Source organism: Octodon degus, unplaced genomic scaffold (assembly GCF_000260255.1).
Source record: "Octodon degus isolate 3935 unplaced genomic scaffold, OctDeg1.0 scaffold00115, whole genome shotgun sequence".
NCBI lineage: Eukaryota > Metazoa > Chordata > Mammalia > Rodentia > Octodontidae > Octodon > Octodon degus.
The window spans coordinates 1,727,294-1,741,389 of record NW_004524691.1 but is presented as its reverse complement, the minus strand read 5'-3'; the positions used below and the strand labels follow the sequence as shown (position 1 = coordinate 1,741,389).

Genomic DNA, 14,096 nt, shown 5'->3' with positions numbered 1-14,096 from the left:
GTGCCCTGGCACCCGGAAGCCCGCAGGAGAGTGTGGGCCAAGGGGGTCTAGGTCCACCTAGCCCGCGGCGACTGCAGTCCGCTCCCCCAGGCTCCAGTTCTGATTTCCTTGGGAGCTGTGGGCCCTGCAGGGAGGGGGCTCCAGGGTGAGCGTGAGGATTTGAATGAGAAAGCAGGTTGTGGCGGAGGCTCTGCCCAGCTCCGCTCGGGGTCCTGCGGACTGCTGAGGAGAAGCGTCCGCCCGGGAAGAAGCGTCCGCCCGGGTGGCCACTGCTGGCTCTCGGCAGGGGTTTGGAGTCGGAATCACAGGGACAAATAACTCAAAGCTCTGCACCTGGGAGGCTGCGCCTGTGCCCAGGACTTCGAAGATTCCGGCATCTGGTGAAGACTCCGGGCTGAGGTTGGTGCTTTTGGGGACAGAGGGTAGAAGGGGAAGCAGGGGTTGTGCAAGGAACAGAAGAGTGCTCCGCGAGCCGGTGAGCAGGTGGCTCGGGTCCGCTTTCGGGAGTCCCAGTGGGGGCGCGCACGGACCGCGGGAGCAGTGGGTGCGGGAATCTGCCGGCCCGCGAGAGACTGGACCTCGGCCGCCCTCGGGGTCCTGGGACCCGGATTGGTGCCTGACCAAGAGCTGAACTCGCGTCCCACACAGTCGCGGTGAGGTCCCACCTAGGGAGGTCTGCCACGCCTCGGGATGCTTCGCGCCCAGCAGGGGTCCTGGACCCCGCTCCGACCGCCTGGCGCTGCGCAGAGCAGGTCCGCGCTTCGCGATCGAGGCGAGCGCTGTATCCATTACACGTGGGGAGTCGTAGGTGACCAGTGACCCCGCTCAGAACCCTCGCATGGACGAGTTTGTGCTCGGCAAGGAGGATTTGCTCCATTGCCCCTTCCTGGGATCAACGAGGGGCACCAAGCGACGCGGGGCGGTGCCAGTAGCCGGTGCGAGCAAGCCCTGGCCGCGGCGGTGCGCTCTGCGCCTGCGCAGGTTCCCATGGCGACGGCGCGAAGGGTCCGCGACGCCAAGCGCGCGCTGGGGCCGGGGCTCCCCTTGGACTCCCGCGGTGCCCCCTTGTCCCTGGGACGCTTAGGTTTTGTTTGTACCTTGAAATCGACTTACGATGTCTTTTTGCGTTAGAAGTTTAACACTAAAATAAGATCATTTGATGAAAATAGTAAAATTAAACCTTTCCCCTTTATTTTATTACGGACCCCCCCCCCCAAAAAAAAAGCGAGAATTTACCTGTTGGGTCAGTAATTTAGATTCCCCGTTTTCTTTCCTATAAAAGTGCAAACAAAAACAACGTTTACTTCCTGTTGTAGAGTGTTTAAATATAAACACAGCCAGGGGATTGGCCCCGAGCGACGGTAACGTTAAGCAGACAGACCTGTGCCTCCTTTCTGGAGGTGCAGTGGGGGGCGGGTAGCGCCCTGTAGGGCCCGCGCCCTCTGGACACTGGCAGCGTCCTGCGTCCCTGCGACCGCGGCGAAGCACGCCTGCACAGAAACGCAGGCTTGCCACCAAGAGGCGTTGCTTTTCCAGCTGTCGCTATGTTTGGTCATTTCTGACCTTAAACTGTTCTGTAGAAGGTGAATGTTTCCTTTCAGAAGCCGGGCAGTAGACCTGTTGTCTTAAGTATTTTTATTTTCTTAAATCTTGAGTCTTAGTCAGGCTTGTTGGCTCATGTCTGTAATCAATCCCAGCACCCTGGAGGCTGAGGCAGAAGGATCATTGCGAGTTCGGGACCAGCCTACAAGGTGAGCGCAAGTCCAGCCTGACCTGCATATGGAGACTCTGCCTCAACAAAACAAAACAACCCCTTGAGTCTCGACAGGCCCATCCCCTCTTTTAAATTTAATTTGTTTGCACACAAGCTGGCGTTTGGCAAGAGTACACATTTTAAGGAGTATGTTATTTGGTGGCATTTGTAGCATGTTGTCGCTTAGTTTTTTAAAGACTGAATCAATATTTGGCAGAGTGATTGAGATCTAGTTACAATTAAATAAACGTTTGGTAGAATTGCTAGTAAAAGTTTAAAATGAAATTACTTTTCCCAGAACAAAGTGTCGCATAAAATACCTTGGACAAAAGGATAGTCTATATCTTTTAAGCAATTTACTTTCCAGACTATCAAGTATTAACTAGTGATAGAAAGTTGAAGATAATAGCCTTCTACCATCACCAAATGAAATCAACATACTACTTTTCAAATGATTAGCAAATGAAATGCTGCTAAAGTTCTTTTTCTCATTCTTTTTGTTATAAATGCCTAGACGTTGTGCGGTTTATCGTCCTCAAATAATAATGCTCACTCACGTTTTTCCTTTTTCTATTAAATAATGGAAACACTTAATTGTCAGGTTCAGGTTCTTTGTGACTATTTGGTGGCTTGTACCAGACTCGGATTCCCTTATTCTCAGTGACACGTGTTCCTGCAGGTTTGAGGCGGTAAAGTGCAATTTTAGCAGATCATGGGGTGATAAGATTGGGAGTGCTTGGGGGAGTCTGGGAGAGGCCTTGGGATGGAGAAAAGAGAGGGAAGGTTGGTGGGCAGAGTCAGGATTTATATTAAAATCCGTTCAAAGTTATTGCTTCTGCTTGGTACATTTTCCTATATCATCAATTTCTTCAGTTTTTTTTTTTTTTTTTTTGTACTGAGAATTGAACTCAGGACCTTGTACTAGCCAGACAGGTGCTTGTGCTGCTGAGCTATATCCCTGGCACTGCATCATCAATTTCAATTGAATTTCTTCTTTATAACAGTCTTCTGCACACTTACAGGGATAGAACTGTAAAAGTAGACTGCGATAAAGGTGCTTCTTGGTAGGGCGCCATAACATAAAACACAGTGAAAATTCTTAATGAAGTGTTTTATGTTTATTTTATTTATTCTTCCACAAATATTTATTGAGTTGAGTTCTGTAGTAATTCTAATGCCACTTTGGTTTTCTAGGTGAAGATACTACTTTTAGGACTCTAAAAAGAATACTTGGTGCTGATCACACTTCTAGATTCAAAACAAATGCTTAATCTTTAATTAAAAACATTGTTTTAGCACCTTAACTATATATATATATATATATATATATATATATATATATATATATATACACACACGTTAAGAAACATAAGCACCTGTCTGCTTGCATTCTTGTAAGACTTGGCCCTAAAACTTGCACTCTTACAAAGTGCAGCCCTCGATTTAGGAGGAACATGGAAGCCTTCTTCTCAGGTTCTTAGATGAGGATAAGGTGAGTGATTCAGCGGTCCTTTGTTCTGGCTCCATGCTTCATGACATAATGAACCTCCTGCCAGCCTCCTTCAAAGAATAGTGTTGGTCTGCATGCCTGAAGGATCATGACTATTATTTTTCTCTGAGGGAAAGGGGGGGGTACAAATTATAGAAGGACAAATGGAACACAATAGAATATTTAAGCTTTTTAACTTTTGAGCTTGAATAATTTCTAGGCATTTTTAATGAGTTTAAGCTCTATTGAAATCTAGTACTGCCATGACAAACCTCTGGCAAAATATTGACCAGGGTTGACAACACTTCTCATTTTTAGGACATAGATGCTTAGGGAGACTCTGGTCTTTTTCTTCTTTTTAAGCACTTCATGAGTCTAATAATAATAATTATAAGCTAAGAGAAGCTTGCTGAGGAGCACCCTCCTTTGGTTATTGCTCTTTGTTTAGGAAAATCAGACTGGGCTGTGAAATGCGAACCAAGTGGTGCAGAACTCATTACTCTAAACAATGCCTGCTCAGCCTGGGAAGCATGTTCCTCCTCTCACTAGCAGGGGCTTATCCCAGGCTGGCTTTAGTCACAAGGAAAATCATTTAGACACAGTTCAGTGGACACTTGCTCACATCTCTTTGACACCCATGACCATTTTTGTTTAAGGAGAAATCTAGTATTGCTGTGATAGGGTGTGCCAAATTGGAGGCGCGTTTTAAGAAACCCATGAAGTTTACACAGCTTTATGTTGTTACCGTCAAGGTTCCTGTCTCCTGTGCTTCAAAGTGGAAGAGGACAGGATAAGGCAGAAGAAACAATCAGGCAAGCTTTTATAGCAAAGATAAAGTGTTTATTTTATTTTATTTTTTTGGGTGGAACTGGAGATTGAACTCAGACTCTTGTGCTTGCCTGGGAAGTGCTTATTCCACTGAGCCATCTCCCCGGCCCCTATTTTATTTTTTTTACTGACTCTAAATTTTGGATCACTAAACAAAGTCTCTATATCTTATTGTCATTAACTTATAGAAAAAAGATGACTGCCATATATATAGTTATATAGATCAGGAAACCAGGGCCTAAAGTTCCTAGGTGATTTTTTTAGGCACATAGTTGTTAGATGGCACAACTGGGAAGAAAATACAGTTACTGCTTTCTAGGGATCTTGCTGTCAGGAAATTTAGAGAGCAGACACCAAATCCTTGCTTTAGACTTGCTGTTTGCAGTCATATGAAAGTGTTGTGGTTGTAGATGTGAAATGGTGAAGCGTTGGCAATTTCAGATGGTTTTTACCTAATACTGAATAGAGTTGGCCATGTGCTGTGCACCGTGTGATGCTATATTTGCTATAAATGTGTGCATCATGAGAATGCATATGATACGCGTATATAAAAAGGGCCATTTTTCAACCTACACAGACCTCCCCCCACATATTTTGGCCTGAGGAATTTTGGGATGATGATTTTAATAGAAAGGGCTGGTTTTTCCAGTAGTTTCCCCCATAGGTATCTTAAACAAAGATTTTGGAAGAAAGGGGCAAATGAACATAAAATGCTCTTAACATGTGAGTGGGCACTAGCTATGTCTCTTTGGAACCCACAACGCTGTCTTGCTGATGAGGCTCGGAGAAGGAAGTTTTTTTTGCAAAAGCGCTAAGTGAATATGGGACAGACTGGAAATTTGGATCTGTGTATATATGTTCTGCATGTTTCATTACATCGTGTTGCCATGCGGAATTATAAGATTAAATTTATGAAAAACAGTGGGTTGCTTTGATTTCCAAATTCCCAACTGCACCTCAAGTACAGACGGGCAGAAGTTCTTCTGATCAGCTTTTTGGTGCGTGGAAAGGTTGCTTCCCTGTATGGAGGTTAGGAGGTTATAAACTCAGCTCTGGCTCCAGAAAAACATTCGAGACTTTGTTTATAAAGTGTGTTGGGTATTTGTTTAGAATTGAGTAGTGTTTAGGTTCTGTTCTTTAGAGGGCTTGCCACATCAAAGTGACCCACTTATCACTTCTGGATTGTTGTCAGTTTACTGTGGATCTGAGAAAAACCTTGATGTTAATGTGTGTTCTCTGGCATCTCAAGACTTAGATACTGGTTTTATCCTTTATCACTTGTCTTTTTTTTTTTGGAAATAGTATTGAGAAATTTATTGCTGGGATGAAGTGGATAATGTTTTCTTACAGTGCTCTTCCTATTGAGTATCAGATTTACCTTGGATAGTTGCTGGAAATGTCTAAGGTTAGGCCAGAGGCTGGCGTTTAAGCACTCCTAAGTCAGTGCTGCTGCTGTACTTGAGATTGCAATTGCATTGTACTGAGATGTTTTCAGATTTGCAGCATTTCTATGCGAGGCTACCTGTGGAGAAACTGAGGCTGAGAAATACCCATGCCCGTGCAGTGAATCCATGGCTGGATGAAGACTGGAACTTGAGCCAGCTGGTCTAGTGTTTTTAGTAGCGCACTGCATCTGAAAAGCACACCTGTCTGCTGGACTTTCTGTCCTTCCTAGGCTCTGACTCTAGGGGTGAAGAAAAGGCTGGAGGTCTCAAAAAGCTGAATGCTAGACTCTGCATTAGAATAACCCTTCTACTGGATGGTTAAGACCAAGGTAAAGTAGGACCTATGCAACAAGAGTTGTAGCTTTTGGGTTTGTTAAGGTCAGTGAAATTCCCTCTGAATTTATCCTGAGATCCTGTACCTCAGACTGTAGAACCTTTGTCAGTTTCAGCCATGTGGATGAGTCATGGCCAATGTGCTCTCTGTGAAAGCCTGAAAGAATGTTTTCTCTCCATGTGACTCTCCTTAGGCACACTCTACATCATCGATCACTTTCCTCTTTGGCTCCATAATCTGGATCAGAAAATTTGGGACACTACCGAGTTACATGACATTACATTACAAGTTTTCATATGTCCTGAGTCTTAAGTGACCTTAGAAGGCTAGGGCCAAAATGTTAGCTTTCCTTGCAGCCCTCCTTTTTCTCTAATTTTGGTCTGCAAACTTAGGTTGTTAACCATCCAGAAGACAAGCTTATTGTTATTACCGTACAACTTAGGCTGTTACGCTTAACCTCACTATCTGTCTGCATATCAAACATCTTAGGCATAGTATGGAACAGGTATTTTTCATCAAGTATTGATATGTTGAACTTTAAGTCCCTTAACCATCCAGCAGAAAAATATAAAAACGAAATATAAGAAGTAAAGCCATGGTGTTATGTTGAGCTGTAGGGGACTCAGGTCAACAATTTCTGACATTGCCAGTGAAGCGGAAGACCCAATATTATTATGTACTACTGGACTCTTTTAGAATATTTTACTGAGTTTACACACCTATAATATTCAAATAACGGAACTTAACAAAAAAAGAGGATACAGATGAATGTCCATTTTGTATCTGTGTATTCAAAGTGGTTAGGATAGATATATAGTTACATTCTCTTACTGAATAGAGGGATTTGTTCTAATGGTGTTTGTAAATAGGATATCAAGTCCGCATCTTGTACAGCAATTAACCAGTAGGAAGAATGTATGCAGTGTGTGAATTATTGAAACTGTCCTACCAAGTTGGTTTGAAACTGTCTCATTGCTATTTGTTTCTCAATAAAATTAAGGAAAAAAAAAAAAAAAAGAATTACCCTTCTACTTTAGACACTGCGCAGGAATCTGGAGGGCTCTCCGAGTTTTGTTTTTCGTACACTGTTTTCTGTTTTCCTATCCTCTTTTCTCTGTGGCTGGTTCTTCTGAATTTAGTAAGAAACTTAAGAGCTTTTCCAGCCATTCTGTCCACTGGAAGGAGGGAGGACCTGTTTTAGTGCTAGTGAATGTGAGTTACTGATTAACCAATGGAAGGCAATGCTGGTTTCTCTTTCATCTGTCTGCATTTCCTTGTTGCTAGCTCACAAGAGTTAAATATTTGAATGCAGCTTCCCAATTTCCTCTTCCTTCCCTCTTCAGCTTAGCTGAGGAGGCCCCTGCACCTCAGAACAGATGTCTAGGGTGTCTTAATAATACAAAATTATGTCTCATGGGAAATTGGAAGATCTATTCAGGTTTTTCAGGCATGAGAATTCTGGATCAAAAGCTTAGTGAGTTGATTTGCTGGTAATTGTATACATTTTATTTAGTTCGCTAGACCTCCTGTTTTCTTTTTGTCAAACAACTCTCAATGATATGGGAGGTACGAAAAAGAAAATTTATTTTTTCAAAATAGATTTCATTATGGAAAAGAGTTTTGTGTTCTTAGGAGTTAGGATTATGCAAATATTATTTGATTTTTATTTTGATTTAAAGATTTTTGGCTCCACACAGCCATTTGTGTAAAGTGGAAAGGTTGAGAGAGAAAAATCTTTTTTTTATATGCATAAGATTACCTCTGGAAGGATACACAAAGAACTAATAACGTTCACTGCTGGAGGGACAGAGGCCAGAAGTAAGCTATTAACTATATATCTTTTGGTGCCTTGTGAATTTAAAAACTCACAACTTAATAAGTAAAATTAAAAGAAAGAGAATTCTTGGGTTTCAGTAACAAAGAAGTAAATAAATAATATCCTTTTAGCTCTGAAGTGTTAGATGTATGAGAATGAGAAGCAATTTTAAAGGAAAAGTGAACTAATTTTCTTTTGTAAGTTTCATCAAAATTCAGAGTAATTTTAAAAGCTAGTATATTCTAACATTTTCTGCATTTTTACCAATTCTGGTTTTCTTTTTTCTTTTCTTTCTGTTTTGCAAATTGTTATGTTTTTCTTCCCTCTCGTGAAGCATCACTGTTGGCTGCAGCCAGATTCCGTGGACCAATGGAGAGCAGATTGTTTCAACTCTGGAGCGGCTAGACCAATCCTGGCCATGTGTTTATGTGGTGCAACTAAAAAGGTTCATTTCTCAGTTAAAATAATTTTTTTCTTATCTTGCCCAATGAGATAAATCATTGTAGTGTGATTATTCCTATATTTTCCCTAAGAATGTCTGTACGTGGATTTCAGAGGGATGCTTTCTGCATAAAGGAAGCCAAGCCAAGCCAACACACATGCATGTACAAAGCCCCCCTTTAAAGTTATATACGGATGTTTTATTCTGTGCCACAGTTTTTGTTGTTGCTGTTTTAAGTAGGTTGTGAATAGGAAGTATTTTCTGTTTACTGAATATATCATTAAGGTACAGTCTTGGAAGAGTGGATACAACTGTGTACTGCCTTCTTTTTCATTGAACAAAGGAAAGAAATGTGAAATTTATTTTTTAGTGTCCAAGTTTCAGTCAATGGTAAAAACTAAAGTTATGACAAGTTCCCAACATACAGTTGAAAATCATTCATCTCCGATTTGGTGAAGGAAGTGCAGACTATATTTTCTCATAGAATGCTTATTGCTATGGTAATTTTTAGTCTTTGGGAAAAATAGCTGAATAGATCATGCATTCTCATGGCTTGTATGTTTTCATTTTTCTAATTCCTTGGATTTTAACCATAGGTTGTTTATTTGCAGTATTCTCTTTCGATATGGACATTTTATTGCTATAAAATCCCTTCTTGGACCTGCTTTTGCTGGGTCCTGTAAGTCTTGGTATGTTTTGTGTTCTTTCTTGTCTCCAGATATTTTTGAATTTCACTTTAGTTTGTTCAGAAGCATGTATTTTTTAAATTGTCTAATTTTCGTGCATTTGTGTATTTTCTGAAATTCTTCTGTTGATTTCTCTTTTTTCTTTAATTTAACCATTTGCATTTAAGGTAATTATCAATAGGCAAGGGCTTATTTCTATTGTCATTTTGTTGTTTTCTGGTTGTTTTGTAGATCCTTTGTTTTATTGCTATATCCTTTGATTTTCTCAAGTTATATGCTTTCTTTCTTTTAAAATAATCTTTTTATGTATTTTCTGTAAATTTTTGTTGTGTAAATTTTTATTACTACATGTTTACAGTACACAATGATTGTGTTCATCATCATGGAGAGCTAGTATCTTCCTCAGCTTCTTTTTTTTTGTTTTTTTTTGTTTTTGTTTTTGTATTTGTATTTTCATTTATGTGTTTGGTACAGGGTCTTACTATGCAACTTGGACTCACAGTGATCCTCCTGTTTTCAGCCTCCCCAGTGCTGGGATTACAGGCGTGCACCACCACATCCTCACTGGGTTGCCAGCTCAGCAGGCCCAGGGGTGGGGCTGGCATACGTGTCCATCTTAATTCTTTTTGAGCAGGATTTTTATTTTTTTTGATACTAGGGTTCCAACTCAGGACCTTGACAGGCAGAAACTTATGCCACTGAGCTATTACCCTGGTCTTCCATCTTCATTCTTTTTCTCTCCTCCTTTCCTTCCCACTTCCTCTATCTCTTGGATCTCTTCTTATTTGCAAGAGTTTCTCCCTTTTTCATATTATGTATCTTTTATTTTCCCTGAGGTTGGTTTTCTGTTTTTCTTTCTTTCTTTTTTTTTTTTTTGAGACAGGTCCTGATATATGGTACAAGGTGTCACTATGCAGCCCACACTTGGAGTGATCCTCATGTTTCAGATGCCATTGATTCATTGATTTCAGCTGTGTGATCCCCAATTTGTTCTGTGCTACTGTCCTCTGCACTTGTTATGGGTGGGCTTGGGGTCTGAGATTGCATTTTGCTCCTTCTTGTTGTCATTTCGTGTAGCACTGTCTTCTGACCCTTGTTGTAGAGCATTGGTGCAGTTATAACCTTAGCACCTACTGATGTTCAGGTGCAGATCTACCAAGTTTGGATTTATCCAGCTGTGCCTGGCTTGGGTCTGGCTGCTGTGCTCAGCTCCTTCCTGCTGCAGCTTTTGGGGGTGAACCTGTTGTGCCCCTCTGGCAAGAAGTTCTGCTTCGGGACTAGCTGGGTGGTTCTGTCCCCTACTCTCCCTGCAGGGACTGCAGCTGCAGAGTTTCACCCCAGGCCTGTATGCCATGCCTGAGCTGGGTCTAAAGGGGACAAGGGGGCTTAGGGGACAGGGGAAGCTCTCCCGCACACTCGCCGGTCCTGGGCTTGCGCTGGATCTTGGGGGTCACGAGAACGGGGCAGAAGTTCTCACTTACTCAGCGGGCGGGGTGGAGGAGGCTCCGGAGTGGTGGGGGTATCCAAGGGCTCGGCAAAGGGTCTCATTTACATTGCATGCCTGGGTTTGGACCGGAGAGGTCCCGCAGGTGCAGGATAGCCGGAAGCTCTCAATCCTCATGTTTAAGAGTCCCCAGCCCTGGGATTACAGGCGTGTGCCACTGTGCCTGGTCCCGGGGGTGGGGCAGGTGGGGCATGTGGTGCTGGGGATCCAACCCCAGTCCAGGTGCTTGCCTAAGCAGGCACTTAGTCCACTGAGATATCTCATTGCCCTCTATTATTTTACTCTTTGATTTAATTGTGCTATGGGCTTCTAAGAGAACCTATGTTTGCTTGGTTTTTACCACGAGGCTTACATGTGAGGCCTACACTGACTATTCGAAGGTGATAACAGCTTAACTTTGAACCTGTAAAAAAGCCCCAACATGTTTATCTCTATCATTTTTTGTTTTTTCGTGCTTTAATCTGATTTTTTTTGCATTGTATATCCCTTAAATTATTGCTGTCATTTTCAATGTTTTTGTCTTTTAATCTTAATACTAAAGCTATGTGATTCACACACATTATAGGATTAAAGTACTGTGTTTTGCATTTGACTGTGTACTTACTTTTCCCTGGGACTTTCATACTCATGTTTCTGTGCTAGTAATTAGTCTTTTCATTTCAGACTGAAGACCTTCTTAAGTATTTCTAGTAAGACAGGTCTAGTGGGGGTGAACTGCCTCAGCTTTTATTTGTTTGGGAAAGTCTTTATCTCTCCATTTCTGAAGGGCAGCTTTCTAGGGTAAACATGGTTGGCAGGAGACCCCCTTCAGCCCAAAGAATATCTGTATCCTTTGACAGTTTGCTGACCTCCCAGTTTTCTAGTGAGAAGTCTTTTGCTAGAGCTTGGTAACTCCTTTACACACATATGATATGTTTCTCCTGCTGATCTCAGGATCATTTTTTTTGTCTTTGAGTTTTGACATTTTGATTATAGTATCTTGGTATAGTGTTGTTTGGATTGAATATGGCTGGAGATCTTTGACTTTCTTTACCTAGGTATATATCTCTTTCCCCAGATTGGAAATGTTTTCTTCTTTTACTTCTTTACACAAGTTATCTGGCTCTTTATCTTTTCCTTTCCCTCTTTAACTCTCACAATTTAAATGTGTGTGTGTGTGTGTGTGTGTGTGTGTGTGTGTGTGTTTGTTCTAGGGATCAAACCCAGGGCTGTACATGTGCTTGCTAGGCAAGTGCTCTATTGCTGAGTTACATCCCCAGGTCAGATTTATTTCATTTTATATTATTTTTTATGTATTTAGTAGAGAGTCTACAGGGTCTCACTACATAGATCAGACTCATAGTGATCCTTCTGTTTTCAGTCTCACAACCACTGGGATTATAGGCATTTGCCACCACTGCAGTCTCACTGTACCCTGGGGGCAGGGCCAGGGCCAGCCCAGCTGTGGTGCCCAGGATTGAACCCTGGTCCCTGTGTTCTGCCTAAGCAGGTGCTTTAGTCTGCTGATCTATTTGGTCGTTTGCTTTTTTTGATGCTACGCCATAAATCATGTAAGTTTTTTTTTTTTTTTTTTTGCGGAACTGGGGATTGAACTCAGACCCTTGCGCTTGCCAAAAGCGCTTATTCTACTGAGCCATCTCCCCAGCCCATGTAAGTTTTTTCATTCATTTTGATTCATTTTTTTCCCCCTCAGTGCCAAACTTTTAAGTAACTTGTCTCTCAGTTCACAAATTTTGTGTGTGTGTTCCAGTCTGTTCTGCTGCTGGTATGGTCTACTACATTCTTCATTTAATTCATTGTAGTTTTCAGGTCTAGAATTTGATCTAAAAATAATTTTAAATTCTTAAATTTCTCATTTGTCACTTATTTTCCTAATTTGATTGATTGTTTCCTCTGTATTTTCTTGAAGTTCACTCATTTTCCTTGAAACGATAATTCCTTATCATGTGTTTCATAAATCTCCTTTTCTTTAGGGTTGGTTATTTGTGCATTATTTTTTTTTTCTGTTGGTAATATCATGTTTCTCTCATTATTCTTTAATCTTATAGCCTTGCATTGGTGTTTACACGTTTGAATTTGAATCAGTAGGTGCTCGGACTTTGCAGGTTAGCTTTATCTGGGAACTTCACTGAAAGCTTGTTTGGAGATTCTGGAAAAGATTGTTTGGTGTGATCGCTGGTCTTGCTGCTGGTGTCTTTATGCAGGCTAGTGTGGTACTTGCTGGTTAACAGGTGCACAGGCCTGACATCTGGGTCTTCAGGGTCAGGTCTGGCACTGGGTCCTTGAGAGTGGTCCTGGAGCCAGAGCCCAGCAGGCTCATGCCTACTAAGTAGTACTGGGGTCAGGAGTGTAGGAGCTAGCTTGGTCCCAGGTAGGCACAGAATATTTTTCACCGTCTTCTGCTGCCTGGGGTGGGATGATGGGGGTAATGTGAAACTCTTCATTCTGCCCTCTTTAATGTGCCCCCCACCACTTTTTGTGTTTCTCTCAGGTGCTATCTATAATCACTCACCTGGTTTCCTTAGGTCTTGTGAAGATATTTTCCTATATTATAGCTGTGCCAACTGATTTACCTGTGGAGCGCTGGAAAGTCCTGTTATGTACTATCTTGCTGCTTATTTACTGGTTTACTTAATAGCTGCATGTTTTCCACCTTATAGATGTACTATAACTTACTCATATGAATTGATAATTCAGCTGCTTCTAATCTTTTGCAAAAAGTGATGCAGTGACCCTGCCTTGGCATGATTTTGCACATGTCCAAATATAGTTCTAAAATATACTTTTAGAAGTAGGATTGCTGAGTTAAAGTACATACATTTGTAATTTTGATAATGTATTAGTTGGCCCTCATGGAGTTTGAACAGTTTTTACTCCCATCAGAAATGTATCACAGGGGGCTGGTGAGATGGCTCAGTGGTCTAAAGCACCTACTTGGAACAAGCTTAGCAAAGCACAGGGACCGCGGTTCAATCCCCCAACACCACATGCCAGCCAACCCCGCCCCCTGATGGGCTGAGCTGGCCACACACACACAAATAAATAAATGTTAAAAAATAAATAAATAAAATTTAAAAAAAAAAAGAAATGTATCACAGGGATGATTTCTCCATTCTCTCTTCACACTGTGAAGTTTTTGATTTTGTTTTGCTAATCTAATAAGTAATAACATCTTGGTGTAGAATAATTCTGAAGTATTTGATTTTTCTTGATGCTGTTGAGAATGGTATTGTTTCCCTAATTTGTTTCTCAGTGAGCTCACTATTGGTGTACAGGAATGCTATTGGCTTTTGTTTGTTGATTTCATATCATGGTACATTAATGAATTTGATTATTAATTCTAGAAATATTTTGGTAGAATTTTTTGATATGTCTAGGTAAAGTATCACGTCATCTGCAAACAACGATAATTTTCTTTCTTTCCTATATTTGTCTTTTAAAAAAAATCTCTCTTTTTCCTGATTGCTCTGGCTAAGTTTTCAGTTACTGCACTTGTTGAACAAGAGTGATGTTGTGGACATCCAAGTCTTGTTCCTGGTTTTCTTTTTTTTTCTGGTGGAACCGGGGATTGAACTCAGGCCCTTGCATTTGCCAGGAAAGCGCTCATTCCACTGAGCCATCTCCCCGGCCACTTGCTCCTGGTTTTAGAGGGAAAGCTTTTAACTACTCCCCAGATAATACAATGTTGGCATAAATGGCTTTTATGAGATTGAAGGATGATGGTCTTTTGATTGAGTGTAGTATTTTTTTTTTTATTCTATTTATTTATTGCGTGTGTGTGTGTGTGTGTGTGTGTGTG

At 41.5% G+C, this 14,096-nt stretch overlaps 1 protein-coding gene across 2 annotated transcripts in view; it reads left to right on the top strand.

The window, feature by feature from the left end:
• Positions 1-327: 327 nt before the first annotated feature.
• Positions 328-14,096, top strand: part of Plch1 (phospholipase C eta 1) — a 284,974-nt gene continuing 271,205 nt past the window's right edge. For both annotated transcript variants that reach the window (XM_004639820.3, XM_004639818.2), the window contains exon 1: positions 328-399. The gene's annotated coding sequence lies outside the window, so the exon portion shown is untranslated. The remainder of the gene's footprint in view (positions 400-14,096) is intronic.